The sequence below is a fragment of the Xiphias gladius genome, chromosome 1 (assembly GCF_016859285.1).
Source record: "Xiphias gladius isolate SHS-SW01 ecotype Sanya breed wild chromosome 1, ASM1685928v1, whole genome shotgun sequence".
In the NCBI taxonomy this organism is placed as follows: domain Eukaryota; kingdom Metazoa; phylum Chordata; class Actinopteri; order Istiophoriformes; family Xiphiidae; genus Xiphias; species Xiphias gladius.
In genome coordinates, this window is record NC_053400.1 from 21,569,129 (window position 1) to 21,585,859 (window position 16,731).

Consider the following 16,731-nt stretch of genomic DNA (forward strand, 5'->3'; position numbering starts at 1 on the left):
GAACAACGGACGTTCTCAGTTTATGCACCCACCACTCTCATGCCCTCGGAGACTATTAAATGTTTAATTCATGAATAGCTAATAAGAAACAAAAGCACAATGAGAAACTGCAGCGTTTAGTCTTCAGCGGTTTGGTTGTCTTTTGATCATAATGATCCCAGAGCGGATTATTTATAGTGGCGTTGTGCATAGTATGCTGTAAATATAAATACAGAGGCAAGTGGTAACATGATTGTATGACTTTACACGTTTGAAAATTAGTTTGGAGCTGTATTTCTATTTTCTGCACGTGAAGAGCTGTGAATATTATGGAAAGATGGTCATTATTATGACTTTGCATTTTGAACTCTGCACTCTGAACTCAGATATCAGCTCACGTAAAATGCTAAGCCAAATGTCCACACAGGTCCGTCGCGTGTGGCTAACCATCCCAACATACTCACACACACAAACACATAGTTATCAACAGCATTGTGCCATGCACATAAAAACGGGCAAACAAACAAGCTATTGTTTTCATACAAATCTGATAATCTCTAATTTATTAATGTCATTATGTGTTTACCCAACGTCTGCACACAAGTTTCATGTGTCAGGCTGATGAGCTGAGCTTTGCAGAGTTTCAGCACAGAGAGAGATAATTACCAGACACAGAGAGAGTTTGTTTGCTGAAGAACAGTAGTGATAAAGCCCATAAATTTGTCCCGGCAGTCTCTTCTGCTGCTTGCATTTATGATCACTCCAGACTTTATATAACTTTTAGTTTTAAGCCTTCTGTGTATCTCATAAAGAACATTGTCACCGTACTTAAAATTCACACTTCACTCATTTCATTTAGTTCCTGTCTTTAAGAAAGGCTAAAAGGCTCAAATTCTTTGTAAACTCTTGCTACATCTGTCACTCTGTCAAAACTACATCAGCGTGAGACTAAAAGATGACTTCAAACGATGAAAGTAAAGCTGAGTAACATAGAGAGCTGAAGTAGACCAGAACTTCCAGGTTCTGTTCGAGAGATATGAAAACCACATTTAAAATCCCACTGACATTTGTAACTACAATAGGAACTCAAAATCCCATTTTTGACCCCAGCTTCTCTCAACAGTGCGTGTGGCGTACTTCATAGTTTTAGATCATTTAAGAACTCTCTCACATATATTTTTTAAGCGGCCTTTGTTGTATTTCCCATAATCTCTAGACATTTGCTGGCTAAATGTCACGGCTCAACAGAACAACCTGATACCATGAGCATGTTCAGGGGCCATAGTCAGTTCAGACATGTCTGTAACAACAGCAGGACAGACGACTGGACGCTGTAGAATTTACTTGTTGTCTATTTTTGGATGTTGCTGTGATGATGACTGGATGATACCATTGTAGGATTTACAGTGTAATGACCTGGCATTTGTGCCCTTTGTGTCATTTGGTTAATTTCCTTATCCTTTGGAACTGTTGTGATACTTCTCCAGATACCTGATGAAGGTCTAACAGACTGAAATGTTGTAAATGAATACACATTACAGCAGAAAGTGAGACAGATTGCAGGAATTTATTGGATAGAGGATGATGGGGGGTTCTGTGTATTGTAATCCTGTTCAGTCCCAAAATAAAACTCTACCAAATTGTCAAATGCCACATTGACGACATACATGATGAATTCACTACGGTCATTCAATCCACAAGCACACACACAAAATGGCGCTTGTGCTCTTCTTTCAGCTATTGTTAAGCAGCACAAATAGGCTCCTCTCGTCTCTCCCTCCTGTCACATTGCTGCCAATCTCTTTCTATAGCAAAAGGGTTAAAACTGTGTGTGACATTGCAGTGATTGTGTTTTGAGCAAATGGAGGCAATAGAGGCAGGGTCCACCAGTTTATATTCCACAGTTGACTGAACAGCTAGTGCTTTGTGGTCACTTGTCAGGGACTCGGGGCATAATTGTGGTTTGCACACAATCATGTCAGCCATATTTCACAGCTGAGTGAGCTGATACTGCGGCATGACTACAGCCAGTACCTCACAGCTCTGGGCGGCCTGGCTTCTATCTCCTGAAGACTCTCCCAGTACTTGGCTACTGGGAAACCACCGTGAACACACTTTATGCACTATATTGTACAGCTACTGTATGTAGTTCTATAAAAGCGTCGAGATTATCTTTCCATGGGTGTGCATTATCTAAATAACCATCAGCAACTGCAATACCGTGCAATGGTCATCGGCTTCTTTCTTTGCTACTAGTAATGTCATCAGAAATGGGAAAATATCAAACTTGACAGCAGATGCATTACAATGCTGCTTTACATATTGCTTTGTGAAGCACATAATACTTTTTATTTGTTGTAAAAACACTCTTTGTCTCAAAATAAGCCTTTTGACAATTTTTACGTTTCCTTCAGAATAAAATTGAGTATAGCATTAGTTCATACACATCACTGAAGTCACTGTCTTAAAACAATAGTCAGGTGCCCATATGAACATTGAAACGGGTTTTGCTTGCTGTATTATTCCTTCCATTTATACTGGCCTTCAAAATATTCTTTCATAACGCACTTTCAATGTAATTGATGGGGGACAAAATTCACAGTCCTTGTTTTGTGTAAAGATGTATTCAAAAGTTTATCTGAACCTAATATGAGACTTCAGCAGTCTGAGATAATCCGATCAAGTGGGTAGCTTCCAAAGACTTTTTTGTACAGAATTCCCTTTTTGTGTTTCCAAGGACAGTGTTTCTCTGTTGAGCTGCAGTGGAAGGACAGTAACAAAAACAGGGAATTTTGTACTAAAAAGGCAGTGACTTTTGAAGATATCCACTGAATTTGACTGACTCACTTGACTGCTGAAAACTCTTATTAACGTCTGATTTTGTCCCCAGTCACTAACACTGGACGTGCTTCAGGAAGGATTCTTTTAAAGGCCAGTATGAACAGGTGGAATGATTACAGCTGGCAAAACATGTTTCAATCTTCATATGGGCACCCTGACTGTTGTTTTATGACACACCTGAAAAAATCGTCGACCTCTCCTTTAACTGACTGCTTCAATCATGCTGTACAATCACTGGCTCATTCATCAGCTGCTTGTCCACCAGCTAACTAGTAATGTCCAATCAAATTCATACCTGTGTACAGCACGGCCATTATAACCTGACACTCGCTATTACACTGCTGATGCCTTAATGCCAGCACTGTTTGATGCTGCAGCTCCCTCCACCACCGGAACCTTCTCCTTGTTGATTTTTAAGATTCAATGTTCATGCATGTGAATATTAAGGGGCATTCAAGGACGAATCATCACTGCTGTTCCCTGAAAGAGCAGAGAGATTTATTTTCTGACAGATCTTACTTTTAACCATTTGCTATGGTCAGTGGTCAAGTGTTGTATGATGTACACTAAATACAATTTGTCTTTAAAAAAATTAAAGAGATAATTTTGTATATTGCGGTGCAATTATAGCAAATATAGCATTCCTATAAAACCCTGTTGCAAGGGATTCTGCTTTCCTGAGGTTTCTCTTCTATGAGAAGGTAATATAGGGAGGTGAAGACCAGAGAGTATCCGTGTTTGCTGTGTTGATTTAAGTGTGCGCACTTGTCTGTGCTCATAAATGTGTGCATGCATGATTCATGCCTGTGTGCCTGCACAACTTGTTGTGAATGTATGGATGGCTGAGTCAGTGTTTGGGAGCGTAAAATAGATTATGCTGCAGTTCCAGCAGGCCAGACTCAGAGGAAAATGTTGTGTAGGATATCTCTGGAGGCAGACACGTGCATAAAGGCAAATACCACACCAACTACTGCTACGCTGGGATGACAGCACACATCGATTTTCTCTGCCTCTTTATCATTGACAGGAGAAAATGAAAGCTGAAAGCCCTGGGTGTGAATAAATATTAGAGCTGAAGTTTGTTTTTATCTGCGATGAATCGATTGTTCATGATGAATAAAGAAGAGCTCCTGCGAGTCTGGTAAGTAAAGTAGTCCAGCAAACCTACAAACAGTCCTGAGGAAATTGATTCTTTTGACAGGTCAAGGTGTACATTGATATCAGAGACACTCATAAACATCTCATGAAATATGAGATGCAATGTATATCATTATAATGCATAATGTCATTAGTTTTTCACTAATGTCCTATTATGTCAGAGCTGATAATATGCACTGTTTTAAAATTTCCTGGCCTAAGGTTTGGCTTCTTGTTGAGTTCTTTGGCCTGTGCATGTTTGTGATGGAAATCCAGGTATCACAAAGCATCTCTGGTTGTCAGGAGGACTGAACTAGAGCAAATGACCTGGTGGTAATTTTGGCTGTTACTTTCCTATGTCATGACATTTGGTTATTACTTATTAAACAAGCAAACTGTCTTTGTGTACACGCTGAATGCCACTATCTGGAGTTGCTTATCATTGTTGTGATTTTTAGAGATTGTTAAAGTTCTAAAAACGGCTGAAGCATAAAATGCCCCTTTATGGATTGAGAAAATTATCCTGTCCTAGGCTAGCGAAACTCTCCAACATAAAAAATATAGAATTATCGATAAAATGCATGGTCGTGTTGCTTATGAAGGTTTTTTTTTTTTAATTTCTGAAAAGTTGGCATTTTGGAGATGCATGGTTTAATAAAAGCAAACCACCTATTCAAATAATCGTCTTTTTTTCCTATTAGAGAAACAGAGAAATTGTAGAAAGGAGTAATCTTCATTTCCTTTATATTCATTCTCTTGAATCCCTTGTGCTACCAGCTGGGGGCAAAATGTCGTAAAATTTAGGCGAGCACACATTTTCTCCTTTTTTTTTTTTTTTTATTAAATTTTTTGGCAACAGATTTTCTGTTGCGATTCAACTGTTTTAATATGGTGCATCAGTACAGCTCTTTTATTTTGTTTCAAATTGTAGCACGGGAAGGAAGGAAAAACTGTGTGCAGCATTTCAGGGGATCCATGCGGTGTGTGAAAACGGTCTAAATGCTTCCACTGCTGTCTGCCATCCTGAGTAATTAGGGAGTAGTGACGAGACTCTGTTGTTATTAAAACTGTCTGTACACATGTACACCCACAAATTCACAGTACATGCAAACATAGTACACTGATGGGCATAACACAAACACTTAGAGGCATATGTCATGATGCACAACCACATGCATTCACATATTCAGACACAAAAAAGTCGTACATACTGATTCCAGATCAGCCTCTGTGTTTCCTTCCTTAGAGGCCTGTTGTTCTATGACTTGACCCAGAAGGAGAGGCTGTAGTGGGAGAGCCTCCTGCTAAGATGGGCCCTGCAAGACCACCTGTCAGGAGCTGCTAAAGGAAAACATAGAGACAGGAATTGTGTGTGTGTGTGTGTGTGTGTGTGTGTGTGTGTGTGTGTGTGTGTGTGTGTGTGTGTGTGTGTGTGTGTGTGTGTGTGTGTGTGTGTGTGTGTGTGTGTGTGTGTGTGTGTGTGTTTGTGTGTGTGTGTGTAAGACAGACAGACAGAGAGAGAGATGAAAGTAAACATGCTTACATGTGCGAATGTGTGAGCTGAGGAAGACTGAGTGGAAGGTGATGTTTTGGGGTGGAGATGCATTGTGTACAAAGAACACATTTGCAGGAAACGTGGCACCACTTCAAACAGAAGGAAAGCTCTCAGAAATAGCTTGGGGATGGGATTATTCCCATTCACATGTTCTCTGTAGAATTTTATGATTTCATGGTTAGATTTTCTTTTCTCCTCCTTCGAGTTATTTTTCCAGAGCCGGTAGGGGACCAGAAGGAGGAGAAGCTCCTGAAATGAGAGCTGGCCTGGTTTGCTACATAATGAAATGTTATCTTTTTTACTCTCAGGTATATGCACACAAATAGGCGAAATCTCCACCAGTGCAACCTTAAATAACCAATCATTGGCATCCCAGCACACCTGTAGATAAGACCTCTTCAGCGATGCTTGATGTCACCTCGAATTAGCCTTAAAGACTTGCTTTGGTGGATTGTATGCAAACACTGTTTTTATACACTTCTACCTAGCACCCACTTTGATGAACATTGTCTTTATTACTTTATTAATTACTATTCTATTGTTCAATCTAACAGCAATGCACATTTTGGATAAGTGTGATAAAAGAAGACTCTAGCAAATGAAATATAACATTACATGTAATTTTCATGAAGTGGTTTGTTGTACAATATTGGTTATTTAAACCTGCAACAGAAAACAATCAAAACACAATGACAAATGACAAATAGCCACCACCATATTTCCCTCCAGCTAAAGCTCTTTAAACATAATATTAGTTGCCCACTGTTTAAAAAAAAACCAAAAAAAACCCCGATAAAGACAATGAGCTAAAAGAGGCTAAAATGCTCTTTTGAGCTGCAAAATTGAATGATAAGTCTCAGTGATATGGGCAATGATGGAATGCCTCATAGTGTTGATTAAAATTAAAAAGATAATCGATTGCAGTCTCTATTTGCAAGTCACTGTCCAAACACATCTTATTTTTTTCAAATTGACACACTGACACAGTATTCGAAGCAACAACTACTACCTGTCATGTTTGATAAGTGATTGAGTTGATGATTAGCTTTTCAAAAACTAAAATCTAGCTGGCAGTCACAGCTGACTGCTGTTATAGCTGTGCACTGAGAGTGAAGGTGCTGCATCTGCAGAAATAGACATAAATACAATTGAAAAACAATGAGATATATGAAATACATTAGACTTTCACGCATTACTTGATGCAATTATGGAACCAACAGTAGTACAGTGTTTATTGAAATTATCATCCCTAATTTAAATTTTTTGTATTTATTTATATGATTTTATTTTACCTCAAATCTTTAATCATAAAAAAGCAGAAACTGAAATCTTATTTCAGTGAATTTAACCAGCATCACTGTGGAAGTTGTTACTGTAGTAAATACCTCACATTCCTCTCCTTAGACATTAGGCTCCTATTTCACCCAGAACTGTTTGATTTGGTGTTTCAGGCACTTCCATTTATCCCTGCTCCTGTCACATTTTAAATGTTTTAGGAAAAATAACAGTAACATACGAGAACAAGATTTATACCAAGAGATAGTAGCACTGCTGTGATGTGACTGTGGGCACAAAGACAAAGGCAGAGACAAAAGCTTCATGTTTGTTTTTGATAAATTTTCTTTGGTTCTCAGCAAAGAAAAAAAAAATCCTGTTGCTAGGCAACATCCTTTTGCATTCTTCCAGCATCCTTTGTTAAAACTTAAAGTTCATTTTAGCTCTGTGTGGATGTTTATCTAAATGTTATCAAGTTTATCTAACTCCAATTCTGACTCTGCTGTGTTTCCAGTAACAGAATTGTTCAAAGTTTGAATATCTCGTTTGCAGATTGAAGAGACCATTTTGTTTGTTTCTTTGTTACAACGAAAGCTGTTTAGTTAATTAAGTGCAGCAAAAGCAAACAGACCTAGCTCAAGGAGCCAGGTAAAAGTTCTCTTCTGTGATTGTTAGCTCTTACAAAGCGTTTCTCATCTAATCACAATGCAGAATCAGCCGTAAATGTGTATAATTAACCATTGACAGCAGCTCTTAATGAGGGCTCTGTTAACCTGCTGCACACGGTGAAGTGTCTTGCTCAGGGACACTTAAGCAGAGTGAATGTCTGCCAACATGGAGGCTTCACCCAGAGTGCTCCTGTTGAAAAGTGGCCTCTCTAAAGCCACCTCGCTGCCAGCCCGAGTAAAGACCGTGTGTTATTTCTTTATCCACCAGGCAAGCTGAATGAGAGAGTACAAGGATATTAGTGTGTGTGTGTGTGTGTGTGTTGTGTGTGTGTGTGTGTGTGTGTGTGTGTGTGTGTGTGTGTGTGTGTGTGTGTGTCTGTGCTTCAGGGGTGTTTTCCCTCTGGTCACAGTTTGCCTGTCACCACTGGTCGGTTTTCATTCGCACTGCCACTCTCCGTCTCCCACTGCTCCTCAGATCACTTCCCCTCCTCTCACATACTGTGTATATGCCAAGAATAAATTCAGATTAGAGTAAGAGTCAGAGCATCTTTGCTCTACAAACCAACTTCACTCTCAACAGCTAAAAGATGGAAGAAGAGAGTGATTAAAGGAGCTTCTTTCGAGCAGAGATTCACTCCCAGGGGAGCTTGCTCACATCAACCCCTCAGCAGTAAAACTTACATTCAGTGAGCTCTGAATTCACAAGGTGCTGTCTAACTTCGTTTATTATTTAATTATTCGACCTCGTTATGCATGTGCATATACATGTATATTGAAGGAGTTGCAGTAAAATGCATTATTCATCCAAATATTATTATGCTTAAAGAATCGCACAACACGCATCATACAAGTAGTGACATGTTAACTAACTCAGATTGTCTGTAGATCTATACACAGCTGGTCAAACTCTTTACTCCGCTTTACTCTTTACTCCTCTACATTTACCTGACAGCCATAGTCATTAGTTACTTTAATGTTGAGATTTGAAAGGCCTATAATGAGCATATAAACTACTATTGTTAGTCAGTACATTTAACCACCCAACAGCATATAAAATACATAGAATTGGCTCCACTTCAGCCAACTACAACATTAAAATACTTTTTATATATAAATGCATCAGTAATAATTATGCAATAGTATAATATATAACAATATGACTGTGTCACAAGTCTTTTTGTCTGAATATTTGTACTTTTACTTTACATTTTAAGTAAATGTTTCTGTAGTTAAGTATGGTTTAGAGAGCAAGACTTTTACTTACAATGGAGCATTATTACCAAGCAGTACTGCTACTGATACCTAAGTAAAGAATACTTCTTCCACGGGTAAACCCCACATCTCATGTCTCTCAGTCTCTGTCCTTGGCAGTGTTTTCTTTTAGGATTACTCAAAGGACAATTTTGTTAAGGTTTCAGTAGTTTAAGGACTCTACATCGTGACAGCATATTTTCACTTGGGGGACTTTTTCTCACATTTCTGTATTCCTTCCTAAATTTGCATTGCTTAGTTTTCACAGTTCATTTCACTTTGTCTCATTTGCATTCATTTACTGTGTAATTATCAAAAGTCCCATTATTACTCATATTTATGCATTATTTTTCCTTAGCTTTATGCTTACACAATCCAATTTACATTCAGATTTGCATATTTTGTAGGATAGACTACATCTCTGAATCTAAATTGTCACCTCTTTTGTAGCGTTATATTTCCTAGAAATAAGACTCTTAGCACAACTTAACATCAACCTTCTACCCCTAACCCAAAGATTGTAACCAATTTACAAACCCACATATGATATAATAATATCACACGGACCAATTTGATTCAGTTGTTTTTCTACCTTTTTCAACAAGCAAGCTATTTTGGGGGGGTAATGATTAAATGTTTCTCATCGCTGCCTATGCCTCCCCCTAAATCTACTGTACAGCTAAGCTTTAACTTTATTTTGTGTTTATTGTACATTAAACGCAGGCTGCTGCAAACCTAATTTTATTCAACTCATGCAATGACATTAAAGGAAACTGAATTTTATATAAACAAAATGAAACAGATATGAGATGTGTTTGGCTCCACACCGTGACAAAAAACAAAGGGTCCACATTGACTTAAAGATTTCTCCCTTGAAGCAGTTTCCAAAAGCTTATTAAATCCTGTTGTCTCCTTCTTTTTCTCAATTCCTCTCCCTTGTTTCCCACATTGTTTCTTTCAGCATATTAATCCACACGCATACACACACACACACACACACACATACACACACACACTAACATTAACCATCTTCCACGTGCTCTTATTATGTGTAAAATGACAGGAAGTGACAGGTAAGGGATCGGACAAATGGATGAGCGGAGTGTGAGAGAAAGCCGTGGCAGAGTGTGAAAGAGAACAGTTTGCTGGGTGAACAGGAACCCTTTGGCTCAAGATAATGCCTGATGAATGATGTCCTCCCCTAAGGCCCTGAGAAATGGGAAGTGAGGCTCCATATTAATTAGAATATGAATTAGATAGACCCCCTTATCTGATGGCTCATAGGAGCGAGAGCAGCATGATCCAGGCAGCAGCAACAGAGGTGTTTCAGCAAGTAGTTAGAGCTCAGGTCACGTTGCTCTCCTTCAGTCTAAAATAAAATATGAAGGAGTAGTTGGATAATGTTTTTAAGCTCAGTTTAACTTTTTTTTTACTTTTTAAAATATAGACTCATCATATTTATGGGGAAAGACACAACAACACAACAGATAAAAAGCATTGCCTAATACTTCAATATACATGTACCTGTATCTCAGTGCAATGCTGCATCCCCTCAAATGACAAAATTGACGATTTCAGTTTGATTGGAAAACCTTTAAAATGGTTTGCAAAATACAGGGGTGTCTGAAGGGGTCTCTAACCTTTTAATTGATATTTAGCAATACTGGAAAGTTTATTTGCATGTTAAAATGTTAAAAGGAGAAGCAGCGCAATAAATGTCACTGAGCGCAAGCAGCTAATTTATATTTATTTCATGCTAGTGGCTCTGTGAAGCTGTACTTCACCTAAAAAAGTGTTTTACAATTCAAAAATGCTGACATGCTGGTGTGAAGCAGGTTTATATTTTACTATGTGCACCATCGTAGTTTAGCATTTTTGAATGCCAATCATTGCTAATTAGCACAAATGTATCTGTAATGTAACATGTATCTCTGTATCAAATTTTATGGCAATCCATCCTGTAGTTTTGGATACATCACCCCATCCAGTAGTTTTGGATACATCACTCAAAGCTGCAAAAGTCAACCTCATGGTGGCGCCGGAGAAAATGTCAGGGGATTGCCAAAATCAGGATACTGCATCCTCTTGGGACCATGACTGTCTGTAGAAAATTTCATGACTATCCATGCTATAGTTATTGATATATTTCAGTCTGAACCAAAGTGATTGCCACATTTTCTTAAATTTGGTCAGAGGAGCCACAGTGTATAAAATGAATATATTTGTCCCTTTGAAACCAAGATCTGACAGTTTGTTTACTATCACATAGTAAAGCCTGTACTGTGCCTTGTGTATAACAGATTTTACAGTGTTTTGCATCATACTCTTCTCTTATGGAAGTGCGATCCCGGATTTTTAATGAACTGCTACAAGCAAGGGGCATCCCCTCACAAAGTTGCTGCTGTACTTCTGTGTGGCGTGAGTGTCTGCTGGGACCAGGTTCATTATAGGCCTGTCTCATTACGGCAGCCCCCCACCAAGAACCTGGGGGGAGCAGAGAAGTGCAGAGCCTCTTTGTTTTAGCTCATTAGGTCAGTGGTTGATTAAAATGTTGAGGAGTGGAGGTTAATCAGCTACTGAACCTCAGGGTGATACTGTCTTTCATGGTCTGTTTTAATCAATAAGTGTGAGCACTGGCAAAGAGATGAACTTCTCTACCGCCTTAGACAGAGCACTCTTACCTTCCTTACACGCTCAAGTACTGCCTGTCTGACAACCCATTATCTATCCTCTCCTCATGGGGATGTTTGGAGTTAGAGCGCTATGCCTGAAGTGTGCATGCACTTTATTAACAAGTCAAAAGGTTACATTAAAAAATTACTCTAACATGTAAGATGTAGTTTAGCGTGCTTGATGTCCAGGCCTCGGGCCTCATCTGCCAATAAAAAGTGTCGGACCGCAACTTCCGCGTGATGTCTCTAACCACGGGAACTAATCCATCACATCCTGTGGAGATGCAGTCTGACATGCTGTCAACACGACTACACATCAAAGCCTACAAAGTCAAGAGGTGAGGTGTGCTTTTCTTTTTCAGCTCTCCTCTCCTAGTGCACAACAAAAAAAAGAGGCAAATACCACATCTGGTGTTCTTACCTGATACCTAAAATATTAGATATAATAAACAACAACCTGATGCCTATAGTTTTAATGCTGTGATCTCTTTGATAACATCTAATGTACTGAGTTGTATGTCTGACAAAGGCTGCTGTCCAAACATCACGTCTTAGTGCTGACAGTGCACAGGAGTCCACTATCTTACTTTCTTTACCTTACTGTGAAAATATTTGGTGTGACTTTATTATCCCCTTCATACCCCCAGTGTCCTGTTTAATGGCAAATACATCAACTTACAGAATGAGGATGACTTTAATCTTCATGCCATCCGTCTGCTATGTCATGTAAACAACACCTTACTATACTGAGAATATGCACATTTGTATGCTGTGTTCAAATATAAATTTGAGATAAATTTACTTTTGTGCTCATTGTACTCACTGGTAAAACGTCAGATTCTCATCAGTGTTTTTATGGTTTCTGCAAATGTATGAGAATCTCTAAACACATGTCCACGCATGTAAGAGGGTCTAAAGCGATGTGTGCGCCTGTGAAGAAGCTATTTTCCAGCAGGATTAGGGTTCTGTGGAAGTCGTTACATTTGGTTTGATGGCATGTCCCCTGGGTTCTGGGGTATCAACACCTCCACTGTTTATTTGTTTATTTGCAGCAGGTAGTGGTAGATAGTGAACTCGGGGTCACTCAGCTCCTATCACAGCTAATCCTGGTGATGAGGTCGGAACACACACACACACAGACACCCATACAAACACATGCATACATAAATACACACCACGGCCCACAGATGGAGGAGGGAGCAATTAGTGGTAGATAGTGACCTCTGTTATCAGTAGGAACCAATGAGAACCAGCTGTTGCAGCCCTGGATTTGCTTTTTTTGTGGTTTTATAAAGAGGGCCACCATTTTGTTCTTTACTGTTTGTGGCTTAACCCCCAGGCTGTGTGCATCTTAGGATATTTTTACATTATTTTAAGTGGCAGAAAAGTTTCCGAGATCTGGAAGCTTCTAATGCCAATATGTCATATTGTTTCCCCTTGATGGATCTTCATTAATAATCTCCTACGGTCCTTAAAGGGTCTTGTGTTCACAGATGTTTCTGATTTCTGTAGGGGTCTGATGATTGATTTAAAGTATCGGAGGGAAACTGAAACAGAGGAATTCAGATCTGCTGAGCAGCAGCAAAAAAAAGGATAAAGGATAAAATGTCAGAAAAGAGAGCAAGATGCCCGTCACGATTTTCTAAAGCTCAAGGTGACGTCTTCATATCATTTTTCAGACCAACAGTTCAAACGTGTTTCACAATGGTATAAAACAGGAAAAAGTAACAAAAGATTCCTATTTTTCAATCAAGAGAATATTTGAAGTTTTTGCTACAAAAATTAATCGATTATTAAAATGGTTGCCATTAAATATTCAACAAATCATTCTGCTCTAGAGTTGAACACATTTCTTCACTTAGATTAGTAACCTTATTGCCCACGTGAGAAAATATTTCCATTGGCTCACCACTCAGAATTAAAAGCAATATAAGTGATTGAACAGCCAGGAAACAGCATCAACAAACAATATAGCCTTACAATCTGTAAAGTATACAACACTTTCTATCTTAGATTCTCGATCTTGGGTACGAATAAATTCTTTTGGTCCTGATATTCAGTGGTTATTATGTCAACACAAATTACATAGTAAACAGGTTTCCCATGGTTGTCATCCATGCCAGAAGTGTGCCACATGCACTCAAGAAGCTGTGGAAATAAGTAAAGTCTAAATTGCATAACATGCTATGGTTTGCACTTTTGATGCATATTTCATGAGCTTTTATCGTTGTGGAAGTTCATCATCTGCCTTACTCCATAAAGATAGCAGATAATCTGTGGAATTAATACACACATGTAGATTATTATGCACAAGGTAGTTTTTAGGGATCTGTATTTTACTGAGTGTTTGAGTTTATCTGTGTTACTAACACCATCACGTGACTCTACTAACAATATAATGTGTGCTAAAACTGAATTAATGCCCAACTCTGACACGCTGTGTTTGTTTTTTTTGCAGTTGAGTGCATGGATATGTATGTCTATGGCACTTTTCCCGTACATACGCTAAGTACTGTCGTGCACAGATATAGTATCATTTTAATAAAAGCAGACATCATTACACATGCACCTCGCACAGATCTCCTCCACCTATGATGCCTCCAGCTGAGGTGTGGTAACCTGAACGACATGAGCAGTAAGGCATGTAGCCTGATCTGCACATTCTGCACCTGCTATACATGAAATGTGTCTAATGTCATGTTTTAACCTACTTTACTTCAGCTTTAGGCCACACATACCCAATAAAATATTCATACATTTCTGCTTAAAGTATTGCTGAAAATTGTCTGTTGATAATATATGACCCTCAATTTCCTTCTCTTCTAATTTCCTCTTAAATAACTTTGAATTTCTGATTATTAGTTGGTTTATATTGAACCAGTGAAAGCCTATTAGTGTTTGCTGCTGCATCAGTCCGGTTCCCGCACTGAGATGCTTATCTTATCTCTGAATTGTTTTTCTTCAAATAAGCAGAGTGATGAATGAGCTTGTGTTGGTGTTGTTGTTGTTGGTGGTGATGGCGGCACAGACAGATGGGGAGAGCTTTAGAACAGAAAGATGATATGCATGTGAATGACAGGTTTGCAAGCATCTATTTTTTCCCAAAACTTTTGATGTATTGTTTAGACCAATTTATTGAAGGTGAACTGCTGAATGCTGATGTTTAGAGTTTGTGTAATCGTTGAATTGACTTTTTTTTTAACAGATATTTCTTTTAATGAATTAACACTACACATTCCTTAAAGAAAAAGATTGACATTTTGGACATTTCTGGCAGACAGATTAGAAGATCAATACCACTCTTATGTCTGTCCATTAAATATAAGTCTACAGTCAGCAGCCTTAGCTTAGCACAAAGACTGGAAAACAGAGGGAGCTAGCCTAGCTAGCCTGTCTGTGTCAGGTAGCAAAATACACCAGATCTCGCTAATGGAAACATTATATCTCGTTTGTATCCTGCGTTGTTTACATCCATGTTTACTAGCTAGCAGTCTTCTTTCTCCATTCCTTTGCTGACACATTGCTGCATTTCTTGGTGCCTCACCAATAGCTGTGGAACAGTGGCATAGTGCAAAACCACTGGCCATCTACGTGCTTGCGTCCCCGTGCATAAGAACAAACAAAACAGATACACAATAGTAAAACATATTTCTCCATACTGCTACTGGTGGTCAAAAACTCCACGGCATATCTTTAAGATAATACCCCTGTAAACGCAGTCTACCTAACGACACCCCTCTGTTGCACACAAGAGTAAAACTCACCAGTCTGATCTTTTTTTACAACATATATGGTTCAACCAACGTGTTCCCTTTTCTCTGCAGTGTGAAGAACTACTGCAGCTGGATGAAGGATAGGTAGAGGCGAAGCTAAAGGCAAATGATTTTCACCTCAGTGACAGTTATGGAGAATTACAGTGATACGCCTGAACCCTGGGTTTTAAATTGTAATCTATGAGTGTGTGTCATGGAGATGAATGACGATTGTATTGTGGTCATATTGTCCTCTGCCGTGCGTGCTAAACGGTGTGATGATGACATGCAGCGTATATCTGTCACGCCCGCTACAGTGACTTGAGTGGCGTTTGTGTGGCTTTGTGCGTGTGCGTGTGTGTGTGTGTGTGTGTGTGAGAGAGAGAGAGAGTGAGAGAGAGAGAGAGTTTTGCTCTTTGGCATGCAGATGGCAGCACAGCAGTAATTAATGAGTAGTGGCTAAATGGTGCTATGTGATCCTACATGGTAATGAGAAGGCATTGGTGTGGGGCCGGGCGTGACAATCAGCTCAGCAGTGAGAAGGCATGGGGGGACACAGGTTACACTCAGTCCTGGAGAGGACAAATCAAAAGGGCTTCTCACCATTGTTGTATAAAATTACAATCACAATTTGCTCGATGTGTAGTGATTGTTTCATGGTTGTGGGTTTTTTTGTGTAGCTGTAGGTTGCGATAAAGTTTATGATCTGACGCAGATTCAAAAAACCGTTTTGCAAATGCACACAACAGAAAATTAAATATCCCATTAAAGCTGCATGATATTGTGGCAGCGCAGTCCAGCAGTGGAGCTTTGATAAGGAGAGATTGTTTTCTCCTCAGCTGAAACTGCAGCTGGTCATTGTCTGAGACACAGCATTGTATCCGACTGGCTCAGCTGGCAACAAGACTACCCCAGAGAGGTTTCATTAAAAAACAACTTATGGCCTGTGTGTCAGGGAAGGAGCTTTTAGTGTCACTGGTTTGTGCATTACAATATCCTCGTCGTGATAGTTATTGTCCTGGCATCATTCAAGTTAAATGCTCCTGCACTCCCTAGTGAACTAATGAAGATGCTTTCCGTTTGTCGTTCACGGAAAATGTAAACTATTACCGTCACAGGTGGTAATCAGTTCTTTAAGAAGGTATGAATGTTGTGACAAAAGTCTGTCTCTCTCTCTGGATATAATGGAACCAGTGGTTACAGTATTCCTCTGCAATACCAAGCTAATTTTCACATTCAAGGGCAATTAGATTTCCTTGCTGTATCCTGCATTAAGAGAAATAAATGCTAGTTGGCAGTAGAAACTTTTTTGAATATTTTAAAATGTAAAGCCACCCTTTCATTAATGATTTTTTTTTCAAATATAAATTTCGTATTTTCAAAAACACTCATCACTGTGGATGTGTAGAAACACTGTTCATTCGTATCAAAGGATCCATCGCTGATAGGATTTTCCACAGTAATTGGCAGATCCCATCAGTCTGGATGAGAAACTTCAGTCCTGTACACATAGACACTCTCAAACTGCATCGTAAAATAGGGAAAATCAGTCATATCTGTTATTTACAGCAGCATCGAATTGATAAAATGAAATTCATGTT